The sequence below is a fragment of the Panthera tigris genome, chromosome B4 (assembly GCF_018350195.1).
Source record: "Panthera tigris isolate Pti1 chromosome B4, P.tigris_Pti1_mat1.1, whole genome shotgun sequence".
Taxonomy (NCBI): domain Eukaryota; kingdom Metazoa; phylum Chordata; class Mammalia; order Carnivora; family Felidae; genus Panthera; species Panthera tigris.
Genome location: NC_056666.1, coordinates 13,337,860 through 13,351,589, shown reverse-complemented (window position 1 = coordinate 13,351,589; position 13,730 = coordinate 13,337,860). Strand labels below are relative to the sequence as shown.

At 45.7% G+C, this 13,730-nt stretch overlaps 1 protein-coding gene across 10 annotated transcripts in view; it reads left to right on the top strand.

The window, feature by feature from the left end:
- The window catches only part of FAM107B (family with sequence similarity 107 member B), a 165,155-nt gene that overhangs the window by 118,150 nt on the left and 33,275 nt on the right, over positions 1 to 13,730 (top strand). Inside the window, exons 1-2 of one of the 10 annotated variants that reach the window (XM_042991101.1) lie at positions 10,590 to 10,666; positions 11,042 to 11,423. The exons of 5 other annotated variants lie outside the window; for them this stretch is intronic. The gene's annotated coding sequence lies outside the window, so the exon portion shown is untranslated. 4 more of the 10 variants (XM_042991103.1, XM_042991100.1, XM_007081242.2 and 1 more) reach the window with 4 other exon arrangements.

Sequence of the window (13,730 nt, the reverse complement as noted above, 5' to 3'; positions counted from 1 at the left end):
CCCTGAGGATGTGGGGCCCATAGGGGCACTGAGGAAATACGGTTTGATTACCTGGATCCAGCCTTTGAGTAGAGCAGTGTGTTGGGTCGTGCCAGTTGAAGCAGAGCATAACGCAACAGAAAACTTAGTTCTGAGAACTGAATGAGAAGCTGTGGCCTTAAGGGACTTAAGTTCTGTAAGACCGATTGAAATTGCTGGGAGGGACCTTTTCAGCTGCTCCCCACCCTCCTTTTAAAGGGGTGACTTAAATCTCCATGCTGTGGTTTCACTAGAATGGAAGCTCCTTGAGGGCAGGTCTGCCAGTGTCGTCTGCCATGTGTCTCTGGTACTCAGTGCTGGCACAAGAGGTGCTCACTGAAGGGTAGATGGATGGATGGTTGGTTCAGGTGGCTGGTCTTGGGGACGGAGGGAGAGGAGACGAGTGGACAGAATGGTTCTTGCCGCCCTTACCTGCCTTTCCCCTATACATGGTCGTGTCCTAGCCCAGACCCTGTTCTGGGTGTGGCTGATCATGGTTGACTCTCCTTTCATGGTTCTCGACCGGAGCTAGACCCTGGCATTGTTTCTGACGTGCCACAGGTGATTCCGATGTGCAAGCCAGGTTTGTAAATCACAGCTGTGGAGTGTTTGAAGGGAAATGGAGGTTAAGCCAATCCAGTGGGTTCACATGTAAATAAGCAAAATCAGCATGTCCTGTTGGGGAATGTGTTATTTTGCTGCTCTTTAGTTGGAGCTGTACAACTCAGTGGGTTTGAAGTGTTTTTTTCCCTTACATCTTCATCTGCTACTTTGGGCTGCCTTTCACATTTAGCTCTTGGCAGCTTAAGAATTGAAGCTCTTTGGGCATACTTTTATTATACCTGGCACAACATACTATTAAGGTGTTGAAGGGTTTTTAAAAATTCAGCAGCAAAATGTAGGTGGTCTCCAGCTCCAGACACTGAATGTACAATCTCCCTGCCCAGTGCCCCTCCCATACCCAGTTTTCCAGTCCCCCCGCTGTTCTCCCCACAAGGGTACCTGTGAGCAACTTGGACTCTTGAGTTCAGAAAGGGACGACTGTAGATAGGAAAATCGCAGTCAGGTGTACTGTTGCCAGTGGCCTGCTTCATTTAATCATTTAATTATCATCCTGGACACTTCTTGAAATTTCCACCTGATTTTGGTCATGTTCGGGCTGTGTATTAATTCAAACTGTACTTTGTGAACAAGTAACTTTTTATAAGTTACACATTTTAGGATCTCTAGGAAGGTCAAGGAGTTACTTTATCTTTTATATCTCAGGCTGAAATAGTTCAGGTGACTCATTACCTTCTGACTTCTGAAAGCTAGAGAGAGCAAACTGGAGTTTGGAAAGAGGTTTGCATCTGCACGTAAGAGGTTTGCACGTTTGATCGTGTGCGTGGGCACACTTAGACGCTCACACACTTGTCATAGGCTGGGTTGGAAAATAGTTCTGGACTGTGTGATGAATGGCAAAGTGGTAGAGATGCATGAATGGGGGGTTCAGGGAAGTGGGAGATGCTGAGGAATAGGAAGGCCAGCTGGAAGAATTAGGACAGAATTAGCTGGACTGAGGCCGAGTGGGTCAAAAGATGGAATTGTCTTTTTTTCCTAAAAACTTAGCAAATAATGGCCTGGTTCCAAAATGAGAAGAGACAGCACTGCCTGGTCTCTTTCCCCTGGGAGTGGACTTCTCTAGGAGGGAAAGAAGCCGGCTGTGGTACTGAAGAAGCCAAGGCTCTGGCCGAACCCCCACTGGGCTGACCCACCTCTTCCTGTTGCATGACCTTGAGCTAGTTGCTAAGTGTCTGTGCCTCAGTTCCTACTCTGTCAGTGGGCGTGAAAATACCTCCCTCATGGAACTGTCTTGGAGGTTACATGAGATGAAATACACGGTGTTTGAACGGTGCCTGGAACGTAGTAAGGACTGAATAAATGTTAGTAGTAGGAGTATTTCTGTGGATTACCTGAAACCAAACCATCACTGATAATACAGTTTCTACTACCCATTTCAAATGATTTTTTTTTAAATCCCATTTGAATCAAGACATTGCAGGAGAGCACAGACCCAACCAAGGGTGGGTATTTAGTAGAGAGAAATAGAGAAGTTAATTTAGCCCAGTACCAGTGACTACAGTTTTTTTTTCTTCATCATGACCGATTTAGGACAAATAAAAAGGTTTCTGGGCTGCATCTTTTCTCCATGCAAAATTTATTGAGATACTGAATTAGTTTAAGAAATGATGGTTGAGCATTTAGTATATTCTAAGCCCTGGAGATACAGTGGTGTACAAGAGAAATGGCCCTGGCCCTCAGGTGGCTCTGTATCTGGAGGGGAGATGATCGAGTAACCTGTGTCCAGCACTAGATAAACAGGTCCAGACTGTGAGAGGTGGGACCCGAGCTCAGGACAGAGACTGATGGTGGAGGAACCCCGGTTAGATGGGGTGATCTGGAAAGGTTTGGGTAGAGGTTAAAAGGGTGAGAATGAGCCAGTGAGGGGAGAAGGTGGGATGGGTTGGGAGGAAATGCTGTTGGGTGGGGGTGATGGCCTGTGCGAAGACTCAGCCAGGTAAGAGTTAAAGGATGGCCAGTGTGGCTGGAGCGCAGGGAGCGAGGTGAGTTTGGAGCCTGGGGTGTGGTGAGAAGCAGTCCCTGGTCCAGTCAGGGGGGGAGTGGGGGCCGCTGCCAGGGGTTCCGAGAAGCTATTGTGCAGTGACCCGACCTAATTTACATTTTAGGATAACACTTGGGAAGAAAGTCAATTCTTGGTGCAGGCTTCCTGCTCTGGCGTTTTTCTTTTTAATAATGAACCTCTTGGTGCAACTTTTTTAGCCACAGAAATGTTGGTATCTGGGTGTGTCTGACAAGTGGCAGTGCTGGGATGGCCTTCTCCGATTTTACCCTGAAATTGCACTGCCGCCAGTACAGCGAGGCCGGTGGCCGTGGCCCACACGTACCCTACAGACTGCAGTCTGGAGGAACACACAGTGAGTCGCTAATCAAGCTGGAGGTTCTGCACAGCTTTGTTGTGTCAAGAGCAGAACTCTCGTGAGTCAGGGCTGTGACAGATGAGAATATTGTGACCCGGCTGATACCTGGCAGGCTGAGTGCTGACTGGTGTATTTCCTTTTTCAGTCAGAGCATCCTGGCGGAGCCAGGAGCAATTCAGAAACTCTGTGATCAGCACCTGTAGATCTGTGCTTTTGGGAGGAGTCACCACGGACTACTTTATTGTAGGTCTCTGAGATCAAATAACTGACTTTCACATCAATTCTGATGACAGGGAAGGGCTCTTTGGAAGGCCATTTGAAGTAATGGTTATTAATCAAATAGTGTCCCCCCCCCCCCCCCCCCCCCCGCCCCTTGAGTAGTGAGAAAGGAATGTAATGTTCTTTTACTGCAGTTTACTTTCTCTTGCTGCCTGATCACCTCAGACTATTGAAAACCCCAAGGTGGCAATGAGGGGCTGCATTTCATAGCCAGGCTGTGGTATGCATTCTTTATGGGTCATAGGTCGTTTAGGAGTCACCCTATTTGTATTATAGCTGCAGATAGATAAAGAGCAGATTTCTCACGTTTCCTGGCTTGGGGGGGGATAGGGGAATGTGTGTGGCTTTGAAAAGTCTGTCTCATGGAGGCTGTGTTGCCCAGTGCATTGCATTGCATCGCGTGTGTGTGTGTGTGTGTGTGTGTGTGTGTGTGTGTGTGTAAAAAGTCTCAGGTTTAGATCGGACTGCCCCAGAACCTCTGATCTCTTGGTTCGGGGCTCATAGGTGATGAAACTGATCCTGAGGGGCACGAACATTTTCTGAATGCATGGAGCCTAAGGGATGGCAGACCCAGGAACAGGGCCTGGCATTTCTGAGGTTTGGACCTGTGCTCTTGGACCTGTGATGTTTAGTTAATTGTAGGGAAAAGGGGCAGTGACAGATTTAGTAAGGAAATAATACACAATTATCCCAAGTCACGGAGTCGAATATTTCTGTCTCTGCAGTGAACCATTTTAAGAGAAAACAAAGTTTGTTTCTTGCTAATGAGGTGGAAATAGAACTTATCTTAAAATAAGCACAAGAGGCAAAATAAAAGATTAAAGACAAAATCTAGGATACTTTGTATGTTTATCTTATAATCAGGCATTAAATTATAACTTCAGTAGGAGTGACATTAATGATTCTAAGCTCACAGTGTAATCAGTCCTTCATTTCCTTAAAATAATAGGTGTATTAGTAAACTACTTTTGTTAGATAATATTATTTAATCTGGCAGTTAGTTTCATGGTTAATTTTTTGCCGAAGTCTGAAAACAAACTTTTTATCTCCTGAGATTATTAAATAGTTTTGTAGTAACAATGTCTTGTTTTCTGAACAGTCATAAATTCAATTTATGTCATTTAGGGTTCTGGGTGCTTTTTTTCCAGGTGACACTGTTGGTCGTATTTCCCTTTGGTTTGACAAACTAGTGATATCTTAATTCTCAGAAGTTGGTTTTTATAATAGTTATAGAAGTATAAGGTGAAACAAAGAGGTAAAATGCTAACTCCTAGTCTGAGCAGGCATTGTCTGCTGTTGCTACAACAACAAATTGAGCGTCACGTTTGTAGCTGACTTGTTATACCATAGGAGCATACATACCTACACAGTTACTCTATATTTACTTTTAAAAATGGTCTGATTTCAGTAATCGGGTCATGGTGTATCATTGGCCTGTCTTTCAACAACTTGGTTAAATTAACTTGATTGTGGTCCTGTGGTTATGTCCTTTGAACAGCCTGTCAGTGCCTCTGTTTACCCACCTTTTTTGTGTGAAGAACTGGAGGGGAGGGCATTTGCCAACTAATGTGGAAAGAAAGGAGAAGGTAACCCGATTTTGAAAAATTCTGTCGACACTCACTAGCTACTTGGTACCGGTACTTCCTGTTTCCAAAACCAATGTTAATGCAATCCTGCTTTGCATTGTGTGGTGGTTTATTGCCCTCAGCAGAATTCCTGGCATATTTGAGGCCCTGCCCTTTTATTTCTGCCAGATCCCCCAGCCACAACTGGCCTAGTCCATTCCACACCGGCACTACCCGCCTGGGCTCCCTCCTGCCTTCATGCTGTCAGTGGTAAAATGAGCATAACCCGGAGGGTTGTTCCAGCACACTCCTGCTATGCTGTCTGAGTCCCAGCCTCTGTGGCTTTCAGCCTGTCACTGTCTTGGCTCTGAATTAAGCCTGACAACTTTGCTCGTCTTATAAACGTTAGATACCCCCGCCTTCTTTCCTTCAGTAAATATACTCATGATCCAGGTTACGTTGCTCTACCCTCCAGTACATATTTCCTAAGGTCAGTGAAAGGTATTTGTGGGGGAGGTGTGTCTGAGGGGGTGCGGCAGTGAGAGGGGAGAAGAAAAAGAGATAAAGTTTGTAACTCTGAACAGGTGAAGTCGGCTTGCGTGAGACACCCTGTGCCTTGTGCTGGGGCAGCTGTGTCACTGGATCTTGGTGGTGATGGGTCCTTATCTGACAGGCAGGAGGTGATAATCCATACAGCGGCCCTGAGAGGGAAAGATAAGGAAACCTGGGGCTCAGAAGGCAACCCCCACGAAGGTTTTGGGATGAGTTGGGCTGTGTTTGAATTCTGGCCTTCCCATGACTCACTCTATGAGCGTCGGCAAGTTTCCTAGTTTCTCTCTGGTCCTCCGAACCTGCCTCAGAGTTTTGTTGTGAAAATTCAGTGAGTTGGTGGGTGTGCACATCTAGGACTGTGCCCCGCCCACTGTTCATATTTATTGAGCAATTATTTTAAGTGTTTTTATTGTTGGACTAAGGTCACACAGCTAATGTGTGGTAGAGCTGGTTTGAGTTTCTCAGACTCTAGAGCTTAACCTCCTTCTGCTGTTCCCTACTGCCCTTACTGTTGCCTTTCCATCTTTGACGGGGAAGAGAAATAGATCAATTCTAGTTTCTCCCTTACATTTTCTGACCCGTTTCCTCTGTGGTGGAGCTAAATGGCCTTTGTTTGGTTCTGGGTCCCCGGGACTGCAGCCCTTCCTCTTACTCATTGTTGACTTTAGCTCCCTGTGTAGCATTTTGTTCTGCCTCTTAAGAGATTATGCAAATAGAATTACTGTTTTGGTATTAAGAAACATATTATCTGAGTTACACTGTCATTTTTAAAAAATAGGCAAATGGCATTAAAGTATTGATGTACTATATAATTTTATTTGTGGGTAGAGAAATTATTGAAACTGCTTTTTATTTTATTAATTAATTTTAGTGTTTTATTATTTATTTTTGAGAGAGAGAGAGCGTGCACAAGCAGCAGAGGGGCAGCGAAGGGGACAGAGGATCCAGATCCAAGGCGGGCTCTGTGCTGACAGCAGTGAGCCCATGTGGGACTCGAACTCATGAACTGCAAGATCATGACCCGAGCCGAAGTCAGAAGCTCAGCTGACTGAGCCCCCCAGGTGTCCCTGAAACTGCTTGTTAAAAATATTTTAAAAAGTTGGGAAAATACAATACTTCCTCTCTTGCCAATGTTCTGTCATAAGCAGGGAAAAAGACTTACCTAACCAGGAACAGATAGAATTCTCTAAGTAATCTTTACTTTGTCTTCCTTTACTCATTCACACACAGCTAGAAGGATGTGAAGTTGTTCTTTAGTGACTGGAGTCAGGATAAAGATTAGGCAGAAGAGAGGTGATGACTCTAGTATCAGTAATACTCTTCCAAATAAAATTTTGAAAAGGTAATGGATTTTAAGTGTTTTCTATTTGGAAGGGATGATGACAGTTGGCATACAGCAGCTCATCCAATTTACATTTTCAGATGCCTTCTCTGGTCTTGAGAGTGCTGCTAAATTGTAGCAAGTTCACGTAAATGAGTCAGGGCAGGATTTCTCAAGCTGCGTCCATTAGTGGGTCATGAAGTCAATTTAGTCGGTCACAACCAGCATTAGAAAAAAATAAAACAGTGAAAACATCAGAGTGTACAGCATATAGCAAAGGCAGTGCATTGCTTCTGGAAACTTCTACTTCAGCTGATTTTAGTGCGGGTGTTTATTGGGTTACTCTATAAAGAGGATTACAGACAGAAGTTTGAAAGCCATTGATTTGAGGTAGTTTAGAAAGTTTATTAACTTTAGAGCAAGTCTGATAGTACATAAATGGAAAATGCTTATAACTCTCTTTAACATTGGTTTTTGTATATTGCTATCAGATGTAAAGAAATTTAAGAATGGTAACAGATCTTTTCTAGAACTAATATATTTTATTTAAACTTTCTTAAAAACTTCTTTATTTTTTAAAGTTTATTTTGAGAGAGAGAGAGAGTGAGCAGGGGAGGGGCAGAGAGAGAGGGAGCCTGTCAGTACAGAGCCTGATGTGGGGCTCCATCTCATGGACCCCGAGATCATGACCTAAGCTGATATCAAGAGTTAGATGTTAACTGACTGAGCCACCCAAGTGCCCCAAAATGTTTTTTTTTTTTTAATGTTTATTTATTTTGAGAGAGAGAAGAGGGGGAGGGGTTAGAGAGAGGGGGGAGGGAGAGAATACCAAGCAGGCTCCTTACTGTCACCTCAGAGCCCAACACGGAGCTTGATCTCACAAACCATGAGATCATGACCTGAGCTGAAATCAACAGTTGGATGCTTAACTGATTGAGCCAGCCAGGCGTCCCTAGTACTAATACATTTTATAAAGAGCAAATGAGGTTTATGACTTCATTTCTGAAGATTCATGGATAAAATTAGGAAAATAAGGTCATTAGTGTCCTTCCTAATATGTCACACGTACCATTGTGTTTGCAGATTTTGTATTATAAACTGAATTTGAAATCTTAGCTATTTTGGTCCCAAAAATTTGGAATCGTGTTCATTTTGACATCTGTAAGAATACAAACTTTATAAAGAGTATTTATTTCCAGATTTTGAACCCTGAATTGCCTTGCAAAAATTTTGAAAAAATTACCTCATTTTTCATGGTCCTTTAGTATACTCAACTTTGAATACTTAATCTAAGTAGGTAAAGCTGTCCTATCCTTATTAAGCTTTTCAGATAAGTTTTTACCCCCCCCCCCCCAAGGCATAAGGGAAGTTAGTTATCGTGATACATCTGTAGTTTCTTGATAATGATTTTATAATTGTTCTTCTGGAAGCAATTAATGATTTCCTTTATAACCAGCTGTAAGTAAAGGACAGGTTTTCATTGTGAATGTGATGATATGTCATTTGTCCTTGCCCTTCTCATTGAATTAAATTACAGTAGCTACTATTCGTGTGGATTTAAAAACAGATACTGTTCAAATCAAGTTCTGAAGTTCTTGACAGGGGCTCTGAGAACTGGTGGGAGGTTTCTGGATGCTGAGTTCTTGAGTAATGAATCCTCTTGCAACGAGAGAAAGGAAAACATTTAAAACCTGGGCAACTTCAGGGAGAGAGAAGCAGAGCTCTCCATCTTATGTGGAACTAGTGTTGGGCAGAGCATTTACTGTTACCAGCCTGTCCTGTTCTTTTTCTTAATCAGTATTGCAGCTGTAGGATTTAAGTAGCTTGACGGTATGGCAGGGTTGGGGAAAACACCATTTGACTGTGGTATTATTAGGTAGTAATAGATTTGACTGAAATGCCAGAGTGAGTGATGGAAGATATGTTAGTACTTGGGGACTGGCGGGGGCGGGGGGGGCGGTGTAGACAGTGGTAGTGGTTTGAGTTTTGCATAGTTGCATGCGGGGGAAGAAGGTGTGATTTACCTTGAGAATTTACTTGAGGGTAGACACTACGAAGTAAATAGGAGACTATTGCAGTAGTCATAAATTGGTCTTAAAAGCATTCTGTTTGAATGATGAATGGACTCTCTCAAGTTCTTTAGGATCTGGATTATGACTTAAGTATCTTTTTCTCACTACTAAAATTAAGTGATTATTTCTCTAAGGCCTCTACTCCAGAAATACATGCATTATTGAAATCCTGAATATTTTCTAAAACAGCCTCTGGGGAGCTTGGGTGGCTCCGTCTGTTGGGCATCCGACTTCAGTTCAGGTCATGATCTCGCGGTTCATGGGTTCAAGCCCCGCTTCGGGCTCTGTGCTGATAGCTCAGAGCCTGGAGCCCGCTTTGGATTCAGTATCTCCCTCTTTCTCTGCCCCCCACCCCCCTTACGCTCTGTCTCTGTCTCTCTGTCTCTCTCTCAAAAATAAATATAATCATTAAAACAAAACAGAATAGTGAGCCTCCTTCCTATTCCAGGAAGACTAAAGGCCGTTACACTTGTTAGACATTGTGGCACCTAAGGTCTGCTCTTGTAAATGCTGGCCGCTTGTTTTTAGGCTTTCATTTTCCTGTGTTCCTGGTTTGCCAAGGAGGTTGCTCTGATTTTTTCCCCATTCTCACTTTGAAAGCTTTCCTCTGCCCGTTAACTGTAGGCAGAGATAGTCAAGGCTTCGGAGTAGCCCCGTGGGGGACGCCGTGTGCCTGTGACATGGGGTGACCGAAGTAGTGGCCTGTGGGAAGTAAGATGCTTTCTGGAGCTGGGGACACCGTGTTCTGTTTTCCTGTGACTCCGCCACAGCCGTGGGAAACATAAGGGTTGGGGTCTTAGAATGACAAGCTTCCGGAGGGAACTGAATTAATCCGCAGAGTTCAAGCAGAGCAAGCTAGGAGGCAGAGTAGTCTACTCCCTTGCTCCAGGGCCCACACCCACTACTAATGTGTTTACATTTGAACCCTTGCCAAACTTCCCCCCCCCCCCGACCCCCGCTGCCCCCCAGTTTAAAAAGGGAGGTTTTGTGTAGGGGGAAAAGCTAAGGATAAAAGGGTTTCCGTCAAGAAGTCTCCTGTCTTTGTTGCTTATGGCAGCTTTTACTCCTGATGCTGTGAGGACTACACACTTCTAAGAAATTAGCGTTGTTGTGGTTTCCCTTTCAGCTTTGGAGCCCACGAGTGACCTCACCCAGAGGGGCCCAGCGAGCCTCTTGTCAGGATGTGTTCGCTCCGGCTGCCATAACAAAATACCACAGTCCGGGTTTCATAAACGACAGACGTGTCTCTCACGGTTCTGGAGGCCGCCGGTCCAAGATCGGGTGCTGGCCGACTTGGTTCCTGGTGGGGACTCTCTTCCTGGCTTGCAGACGGCTGCCTTCTCACTGCCCTCACACGGTGGAGGAAGAGCGAGATCTGGTGTCTCTTCCTCTCACAAGGACGCTAATGTCATCATGGGGTCCCACCCTCATGACCTCACGGAGGCCCTGCCTTCAGGTGCCATTATCCTGGGGGATAGGGCTTCACCATATGAATATGGGGGGGAGGGGACACATTCAGCCCATAACAGTCTTGTGTGTGACAGAACTGACTGTTCACACGACAGACCTCGTGCTCCCCTCCCCCCTCCGCAATGCCGTCTTCCCGTTTTCCCAGTTTCCGTTGTGTCTCTGGTGATCACATGATCTCGTTCTGGCCAATCGGGAGCAGGGAGACCCCCAGGGGCTTCTGGGAGTGATCCCCCCCCCCCCCCGCCCTCGACGGCGGGGGAGACTTCCGAGCGGGAGGCTTACCCAGCCGCGTCTCCTCCTGGAGCTGCTGTCTGGGGCTGCCGAGGCGGAGCGCCACAGTGAGAGCCCGGGTCCCCGATGACGCCACTGAGCGTCGGAGCATCCCCGAGGCATCTGACGCCAGGTCCCTGTGTGAGTTACAGACGAGCCCATGGTTTCAGCTGCTTTTAGTCGGGCGCCGTCCCGTGTGCCCCAGAGCGTCCTCACTGATGTGCGCGTAGCCCTCAGAGGGAACCTGGAGTCGGAAGGAAGTGGTCTTAGGAAGACCCTGCCTCTGAGACGTGCGTGCGCCCCTCGCCCTCCAGGTGTACGTACCACACTGCCTTTGCGGCGTGTGCCTGTGTCTTCCGCCGGCTGCGAGCTCCAGACGCGGCGGCGAGCGCGGCCCCCTCCCTCTCCTCGGGGCCTGAGGCGAGGCCCACGCGTGGGAGGGACGGGGTGGAAGTGCACGGGAGGAAACCCGGGGCCCCGGGCCTGCTGACAACAGGTGCTTTACTATTCCCGAAGGTCTTGGTTGTGGTGGCTTCCGCAACAAGACCGGCTGATGTTGTTCGCGGAAAGCCCAGGAGGTAACCTGAAGAGGAGCAAGTGGGAAAACAGGCTTTAATTCAAGGTACCTGGGCCACGTGCATAGCTGCTCTCGGGGGCTGAGTTCGAGCCAGACGATCCTCTCAAGAGCCAGACGGGAGACGTGCCCCATTTTCCTTGTGGAAGCAGGAGTCGAATAAAAGTCAACTTACGTTCTTATAATTGTGGAACATTCTAACCATTCAGAAAAACACGTCATTGTAACGATTATTTTTGGCCCGAAGTTCTCTCTCCCCGCCCCCTTATTTTTAAAGGTGAAAAATGAAGTTCTCCAGACAAACTCTACCAGCGAAAGGGTAAGGTGAGTGATCGGAAGCCAGGGCACGTTCTCCCATAGAAACACATCTGTTGGACGCACATGTGGCCGAAATGTGGCAGACTGGAGATGAAAAGTTGGAGATGAAAATGATAGGATTACGGGCTGTCATTTTATCAGTAAGGAAGCAGACGGGGAAGAGTGATGTCGGGATTTATAGGTTTGTGGGCCTTTTATTTCAGGTTCTTTTTCCTCTACCACTTGTTACTGTAACTTATTAAGTCAAAAGCGTGTTGAATGCCCTGAGCCAGCAACCACCAGGATTAGGTATAGTCCCATCAAAGTGAGTTCATTTAACTCGCTGATGTAGACAAATGTGGTCCAGAAGAATGTTGGGATTCTCTTGGAAAGCAGAGTTGGGTTTATGCTTGAGCTGCTTGTTTTGAAGGCGGGATTGGGGAATGGGGCCAGACCTGGGTTGGATGTGGTCAGGAAGCAGGCACAGTTCAGTGATGGGGTGTACCGACAACCCTTATCTAGGAGGCAGCACGTGAAGGTGGACTGAGAGCTGTCACTTAGGAAAAAGTTAGCAGTCCCACCTCTTAGTGAGATAAGAGGGACGTCTTGTCATGTTTCCGGTGACATTGTGGGCCTGTGTTCCATTCTGAGCATACTTTACGTTCTGTTGGCAGTATTGGGGACGGCTTATAAGGTTGGTCTTTTGTTTCGCCAGTTGTCAGTAGGGCAGATTTTCACTTCTCCAGTAGTTTTTTAAAAAATTTTATCCTAAATCCTGATAGTTAACAAAGGGTGGGGTTTGACAGAGGATGGGAAGGTAAATGGGGGTCTAAAGGGGATGTCCGAAGTTACTGCGTCTGAGCAGTCACTGGTGGTGGTGGTTGTTTACATTGTAGTTCACCGCTAATGTATGAGGTCAAAAAAAGGGGGTGGGGGCAAACATAGTTTTCTCCTACCTTGAGAGGATTTTTTTTTTTTTAATCACCACAATGAATGTGTACTTTTTTGAAATCTGGCAGGATACCAAAGGAGGTAGAGTCTTGGTGCCGTTATTAAAGCATACTTGTCATTTAAACGTGCTATCCAGTTATTGATCAAGAGGCAGTGTTCATGGTGGTGTTAGTGATTGTGCCAAATCAGTAGAAAAGGTAGAAAATGAACTGACAAAGTTGAGTAGAGTCGTCAGAAGTGAGAGAGCCAATGTGGAACACAGTGTGGACCAGTCGGATACTGGTTCTGGCCCAGGCATTGCCCCTTTCTCTTTGAGCTTCGCCAAGCCATTTTATTTTCCTGGGCCTCAGTTTCCTTATCTGGTAGTAATGAGGAAGTTGGAAAAATGGTCTCTCGTGCTCCTTTAAAGTTTTTGTCACTAAGTCCTTTTAAAGATAGTCTTCTGGGGCGCCTGGGTGGCGCAGTCGGTTAAGCGTCCGACTTCAGCCAGGTCACGATCTCGCCGTCCGCGAGTTCGAGCCCCGCGTCAGGCTCTGGGCTGATGGCTCGGAGCCTGGAGCCTGTTTCCGATTCTGTGTCTTCCTCTCTCTCTCTGCCCCTCCCCCGTTCATGCTCTGTCTCTCTCTGTCCCAAAAATAAATTAAAAAAAAAACGTTGAAAAAAAAAATTTAAAGATAGTCTTCTCTTTTGAAAATACTTGGTTAGTTGGTCCAAGTCATAAATTTTATGAAACTATTATTCAGCTCTTGAAGACAGGAATATTTGAGGGCTTTGAAAACTAGTCCAGCTGGACATTTTTTCTGTTCTGTGTAGTTTCCTTCCTCTCAGGAGTGATGAGGCCTAAATCAACCATCTTCCCAGTCCGTTCCCTTTGTAGTTTCCTGAAATGAATGACCGAGGTGTTTCTTCCTTAGAAAATAATACACAATAAAAGTGCTGAGGGAGGTCTCTTTTATTTAGAAACTTGCAGTTTGGGAATAAAATCTGGTAGCATTTTTTTTTTAAATTTGAATTTGTGAATATAAGATAGCATAATACAAAAATGTGTTATGTGTGAATTTTGAAATAACGCGGAAGCCAGAAGAGAAAAAGAAATTAATCAAAAGTTGCATAATTCTGTAAATGGTAAACCACGTGGTTTGTAAAGCGTGTGTATGGGATTGCCACGTGGCAGCTTCCTTTTAGCTGGTAACAGAAGGGCCTTCTATATTTAGTCTGTATCATGGTCAGCGTTGGCTGTGGCTGGTGGGCATTGAGGTTTCTGCCATTGTGGGCTGGTATTTAATGTAGAGATCTTTTTATAGCCTTCAAAGATGTCAGGCAGGTGCTCACCACGAGGTATGTTAATGGAGGTGCCAGTGATGGTGTCAAAATACCCCCACT